Source organism: Barbatula barbatula (assembly GCF_947034865.1).
Source record: "Barbatula barbatula genome assembly, chromosome: 10".
Lineage (NCBI taxonomy): Eukaryota > Metazoa > Chordata > Actinopteri > Cypriniformes > Nemacheilidae > Barbatula > Barbatula barbatula.
Genome location: NC_136773.1, coordinates 17,361,904 through 17,369,380, shown reverse-complemented (window position 1 = coordinate 17,369,380; position 7,477 = coordinate 17,361,904).

The window sequence follows — 7,477 nt, the reverse complement described above, 5'->3', positions numbered from 1 at the left end:
CTGCAAAATAAACAAAGCAGAAAAAAACAGTTGGTCCCGATTCACCTCTATTGGACACAAAACCAATGCAAGTCAATGGGGACCAACGGATTTTCTGTTACCAACATTCTTCAAAATATCATCTTTTGTGTTCTGAAGAAAGAAAGCCAGGTTTTAAATGACATGTGGGTGAGTAAATGATGACGAAACTTTCATTTCACCCCAAAATGAGTCATTCTGAACCCGTTTTCCCCCCTCTATGAAACATAAAACAGGCAGAATATTAGATTTTATTGATAGCCACAGTGCAGAGGAGGATTTTAGTCAATACTGATCATATAGCTTCTGACATTTGGAATGAAGCACTTTAGTCTGGTCTTTTATGACAGTTTTATAGTTTGTATTATAAATCACCATCCACTTTCATCGTATGGAAAAGAAGAAACTAGGCTGAATATCTAATAACTCATTTTATGTTTCATGGAAAAGAGAAAATAAAATAGGGTTAGAACGACATGATGGTGAGTAAATAACGATGGAATTTACTTTATTGAGTGAACTGTTCTTTTAACAACCAGATCACCATCATTCCAAACGGCTTTGATAAAATTTCCAAAGTCTCAATAAAGACTTCTGAAAACTGAGTGTCCCGAGTATGCGCCTAACTACTTTTTAAAGCATGGTTTGGAAGCCTTATGATTATGACATGCGTCTTGCCAAACCCTCAATGAATTCCATAGGCCACAGAGTTCAGAATGTAATCCTTCCTCGGTTCTGCTCTCCTATTGCACTCAGACTAATTACTGCTAAAGGAAATTGTTTTTGTCAAAATGCATTCATAAAGTGAACTGAAATGTTGTCCGTGACAAAAATGTATGATGGACCAACACCTCCTATACTCAACTATTCTGAGAGTTAGTTTGTGTGAAAAATGCAGTGGATGAAACTGAAGGTGGGAATGCTACAGAGTGACAAATGCAGATTAGATTGTCCTTGTGTGAAAGAGCAGCCTTCTGTACACTTTTTGTGCATTTTTCTCCCATGACCCTGAAATTTAGTGACTTTTTTCCCGATAAGCTAGACAGAGCTGTCCTGAATTTCGCAGGTATGCCAGCCTGATCTCACAGGAATTCATGTCTGTTTTAAAAGGTGGCTAATTTCTATTAATTCATACATGTGGCACAAAAACCACAATTTGTAGAAAAGCTATACTGAAGCTTCACTCCTAACCCCACCTCTAAACCTAATTTCACTGGCGCATAGGCAAATTGTACTATAACCTTTAAGAATAAGATAGTCACCTTGTAAAACACAAATTGTTGTCAGTTTGTGTTGGATATACAACATGTATCACTAGTATAATGCTTACAGGTTTTATACACCTTAAAGGGATAGTTCACCCAAAAACTCTGTCATTATTTACTCGCCCTCTTGTCATTTTGAAAGATTGTTTTAAAGATCGAAGATTGTTGTAACCAAACAACGGTGGAACCCATTCACTTGCATTGGTTAGTTAATGGGTACAGCTTTTGTTTGGTTGCCAACATTCTTCAAAGTATCTTCATGTTCTGTAGAAAAAAAGTAATGTTTGGAATGACAAGTGGGTGAGTAAATGATGACGGAATTTTCCTTCCTGTGTTTTGTTTCGGTTCTAAAGTAAACTTCATTTTTTTGGGGTAGAAAAGTCCCAGATGAGAGAACTTGAAACCGAGCACATTTTGAGATGTTGCGATATCTCTTTCAAAACCCAAGAGAAAGCACATATATCGCATGTACCGAAGACATCTCATCTGTCTTATTACTTTCCTACAGGTAAAAGAGAACAAGTTTATCTTGGATATTTACCAAACTTGAAATGCATTCAATCCTGATATTTTAATGAGATCCAAAATGTTAAATAATATGAGGAGGTCAGGTTTATTCTTGCAGAATCACTCTTACACCACTCCCAGGTAATTTCCAACGCAGTTATCAGCGTCTGATCATCGCACGTAAAGGTTTTGTTTTGTTGCAAGGCGTCGCATCCTGTTTCAGAATAGTGGACATCCTAAATATTTACAACTTTGATGTTTCATTGACAGCTATTATATTTAGAACCTGTCTGTAGTAAATTTTTTAAAGGTTATACATCTGAGGTCATTAGATGTTTAAGCAGTAGCTCTCACAGATGGGAGCGTAGGAGCAGCTACACAAGCAGCTGCATGATTACCGTACACTACACAGGAGCTGCTGTTGATGACCTGATCCAGCCCGGCACATCTGGCGCTGGCACAAACACACCGCACTAATAGCACATTTGAAGGCGGGCGAGAGACGAAGATTACACAGAGTGCCTGGAAGACTTCCTGCTTGCTTGCTTGCTCTCTCATGAGCGAGACCTGCGGAAGTCTTCTCACCTAGGCTAAGGTTAGTGTGCTTTAATTACAGAAAGCCGCTTGTACTTCACCTGACTGCATGACATGCACGCACACGCCTCATCGCTTAATGCGTCGGGGATGTACAGAGATAAGACCAAACTCGGGCTGGACCGGAGAGAAAGGAGGCCTCCCTTTCTGTATCGGGATTCTGAGCGTGACTCGGTGCGGTTGAAGCATCGATGTTCAAGGTTTGAGGTACATTAGGCATATTTCTGCGAAACGGCAGGCAACTGGTGAGAGGTGCTTTTTGCCAGCACCAACGTTCCTGTGATGTTCCCTCCCTCCCCACTATAATTGCTGGGTTAAGAGGGGCCTCACTGACGTAGACGCAGGATTTATTTTAGTGAGTTTCCACAGTGTGTAAAGAATGCCGTAGCACACCCTCCAAAGATACAAGCACTCCAGAGTTTTGAGGCTAAAATGCAATAAATACAAGTGCGCTCTCATTCCCCTTCATGCCCTCACTCCAACATACACACATGTTATGTTTCTATACATTGTGGGGACTTTCCATAGGTGTAATGATTTTTATATTCTACTGCCATCCCCTAAACCAAAACCTAACCATCACAGAAAACTCTCAGCATTTTTACGTTTTCAAATAAACATGTTTAATAATCCATTTTGAATCGTGGGGACCGACCATCTAATGTAAGTGTGTGAAACTTTGTTAATGTGTAAAAAACAAGTACACATACACTACACACACACACACAGCAGTAGGTGAGTTTCTGATAACATAAATCAAACGTTACATCTTCGTAACCCCCAACTTATTCAAGGCTGTCTCTAGGCAAGAGACGCACAATAGACCACGTCCGTTTTTGCGGTTTCAGCTATTCACCCACGTTCAAGACCTTTATTTGATAATTTATAGTTACTGGAAAATTTCATTGAGAAGGCTTTCATCAAAGGGCTGCCTTGTACTCCGTGTTAGCACAAGCAGGGAGACAATAGTCCAACCTTGTAAACTACTCAGGTTTTGGATCGCTTTACGTTTTAAAGAGCGATATATTGTCTTCGGGTGCTTTTTGAAAATGGAGCAGAGAAGCATGTTTCTTTTCCTTCAGTCTCAACAAAGAGACACTACGCCTGACTCAACTACAATCTTCCCTTTCAGCAGCGTGTAGCCATGACAGTGAGCTGTGTCCCTACCCCTGAAACCTGGCCAAGAGTCCCCCCCTTTTCAGAAGAATGAGAAAGGCATTCCTCTCTCAGTTAGCCACCAGGGGACAAGACTCCATTCAGATGGAATCAGACTTAAATTACTCAGTCCTTCTGTTTTTTTAGAAAGGGAAGGTTAAGTTCTTCCTATAGATTCCATGTATATTCCCCTAGGGACAAGTGTAGTTAATAAGGGCAAGTTTTCTTAGTGTACTTGTCGTGCTGGCATATTTGCTTAATCTAATATGCAATTGTGTATATGCAACCAAAAAACGTCTGAATACGGTTGAGCACAAAAAGTTTTTTTTATAAATATTTGTAAATGTGGATTGTGGCTCTACATTTGTAAATGTGGATTGTGGCTCTACATTTGTAAATGTGGATCGTGAAAAAAGTGTAATGTTATGTTAGTCATTATTCATGGATGCCCTCTTGAATGTTGTGTGTACTTTCGTGTAACATTCCTTCATGTAATGTTGTTTTAGCCATAGCGTAGCATTCCATGACTTAAAACTATGTAATGTTTAATTTGGGGTGAACAAGCGTCTCTGCTTTATACTGGTTTACCAGACTGTCCCATCAGCTCAACGAAAGACAACATTTTTTTCCAAGGGGGCCTATTAAACAGAAAATGTACACCGCTAACAGCCTCTCTCATTCTCTCCCTCTCTTCTCCCTCCTAATATGTTCCATATTGTGAGTTTAAATAGGGTGTATTCAGGAAGTGCAGTCACACTGCTTTGCCTTTCCAAGATTCCAGGCTGAGGTTTGGCCCGGTGTGGTGGTGGTTCTGCGGGTTCGGTCTCCTGGGCAAGCCTGTGTCGGGTTTCCTCCTCCTGGGAGAATAGGTGTCCACGTCGCCTGTTTTATATGCAAAATAGTTTGTACTCTTGTATTGTGCCATGCTGCTTTGCGATGCAATCCTTTTGCAGACGATAGCAGTTGTTAAGTGTTATACAGGGTAATTGAAGCAGTTATAGGAGCTTAGTGAACTTGTTTTATACTCATAAAAGTCCGCAAATAATTTTTTTCATATGAAGGGTGAGAACTCGTGTGCCCACATTGTGTGAAAGTGTATTTTTCTTCCATAGAATGTGCATTGCGTATCCTGAATATTCCCGTTTGAGCTCTGTGATAATCTGGAGAACTTCAAGAACACTTCAGGGAAGCAGAGGAGATCGGAGATGTTCTGTGAATACCTCCCTGTTTCACTACTCCAGATAATCAATCACAGAGACAGCTCTACTGCTGCCAAACATCTGACGTGTTTCTTGCAGGGGTATTAGACCGAGCAGTGTTGTAGCTTTCATTCATGTCTTTATCTCAGGCTGTATCTCATGCAGAATCGCCCGTGAACAAAATGCCTCTTGACTCTAAGACATATTTTTATTGTGGATGTAAGTGCTGTTTGCAGCATCAGTCCAGAATGAGTGTGTGAAAAAATTCACACGGAGAAAGATTGTGTGGGCGAACTTACATTTTATTTTCTGAAAAAATTCACACGGAGAAAGATTTTGTGGGCGAACTGTCCCATAAATCATATTTTAAGGACAAATTTTGACCCAGAAGTGAGCACAATCTGACCAATCTGAGCAAAACCTCCCTTAGGTAACGTCTTCGTTTGTAAAACGCTAAAACTATAGAAATTAAAGTTGTTCTTTTCCTTTTTAAAAGTAAAAAGTTATCTTTTAGAGTAAGAGTTATAACGTGTGTCAGGGTGAGGTTGTACTGTAGTGTTTATAACTAGCTGGGTATTAAAATTAGTCTTTGTAATGTCCTCATTTAGATAGGTAAGTAAACGTTTGTGTGTGCTTACGTACGTGCGTGCAAAGGGTAAAAGGGGGGTTTTGAGCACTTTTCTCTCAGGAAAAAAGATGAGTGAATAGATTCAGCTTCAGCTTAGAGGTCAGGTTACACATTCCAGGGGCACACACTACTGCTTGTCTCCTCACTGAAATACCTGTGCATTTATGTGTGTGTGCATCCATTTGTGCATATGTCCACATACATAATTTTCAGAAACGACGAAAAAATCTCCATGCTGCACAGTATTCCTTTTCATAAGCCCATGGTTAGCTTTTTCTGGTTCATTACAGATATGATATCCAGCATATAATTACAGTATTGTAAGAGCAGAATAACCAGGCATTAGTCTGTGGATGGCTTTTTCTCTTGACATTACTGGGAGAGAATAAAGCTGGTATGAGGGCCAGGATCCAGAGCTGTGGAGAGGGGTAATGAGAGAGAGAAGCCCAGAGGCAGCCACTGTAATTGGCCTGTAAATGTCCAGAGAGCCCCAGGGACCAACCCCTACACATGGACTTTCCAGATGTTGAATGTTCTCTTCAATCATTCAGATATCTGAGTCACAATGGCCACACCCAAAGAGACTTTCTGTCACATTTTGATGGAAAATGTCCTCAATTAAGTCCTCCACGCATACGTTTTTGTTGGATAAACTTTGCTGTTGTTTGCATAAAGCAATTGTTCAGTATAAAACCGATGTAGGAAATTGAAAGCTCGGTTTTCGATTTCACGGAGGATTGTTAATAGATAATAACCTTATTGTTATAAAACCAGGACTCAAGTTTCTATGGTAAACAGCTGAAGACGTATACAAAGCTCTATAGTAAATATGACCTCAAACTGATTTCATTACTGTAAGTAACAGGCTCAATACCGAATGGATTTGAAAGCAATAGAATCCATAAACAATCACATACGAGAGAGATAATATAGAAAAAGAGAACGGAAAAGAGGAGAAAGAAAGAACACTGCTCTTTTAGTCTAATTTGCGGAAAAGCTTGTTCCCCTTAAAACTCTGAGGAATCCAGTAAGAGAAACCACGGGAGTGACTTTAAGTGCTTCTGGTGCCTACTGGACGTGTGTGTGTGTATTTGTGAGAGAGAGAGAGAGAGAGAGAGAGAGAGAGGAGAACCAAGCCCTTCCACGCTGTGGCTTTGATTAGCAACAATGCTGTTTATTTGACTATTTTCTGACTTCTATGGAAAACAATGAAGAGGGAACTGTATGTACAGCAAATGACGTATTTGTTTATTAAATATCACAATCAGCTGGTTCACTGTTGGTTTAGACTGTTATTTACGTAAGGCTTTTTTCTTGTAAAATGGCCGAAACAGGCTTGCTTTACACGTTACATACTTACAATACAAAACTCAAGTCCAAAGAAATGGAATTGAACTGAATTATTTTTTCAACCATTAAAAATGTTAGTACAGAGTTTTATAACAACCCTACTGTTCCACTATTCTGGCTCTATGACTATCATCACTTCAGAGAAAAACAAGGTTTAATGTTAATCCACTGCTGACATGCATATTGCCTCCTCAAGTTTGAGTTTCACAAACGAAAGAGCTGAAAAGTGAGGATATATCGGTTTATCCTCTTTTTGTGTGCTTTTACCCAGACGTATCATCAGCCGAGAGACCCGAGGCTCTCGAACACGAACAACATTTGTTGCTAAAGGCTTTTAAAGATCCCGGCAGCACTCTGCGTTAATAACCTGTCTTACCGCTGAGCCGCCATGTAACACAAGCCCTCGCTCACATTCCTTGCTCTTTTGTTTGACTGCGTTTTGAGCTTTTCAGACTGCCGGAGCTCCTGACTGCTTCGCTTGTCTTGTGCCATCCTACTGGAGGCTGTTTAAGGCCTTAATCTAGACCTGTCTGTCAGCTGTGCCCTGTTAAGGCCCGAACTGATTGACTATGAATGCTAACTTCTGTCAGCACCCGAGAGTAAAGACCTGGGGTTTTGGGGATGGAGAGGGGAACAAGTGAATGAGATGGAAAGGGAGGCAAAGCTAAGATGAAATGAGAGCGATGCACAGAGGGTTGGTAGTGAGGTTTATGTGTGCTCCACGTTCTTGACTCAAAAGTGTGTCTATAATTAAAGGAACA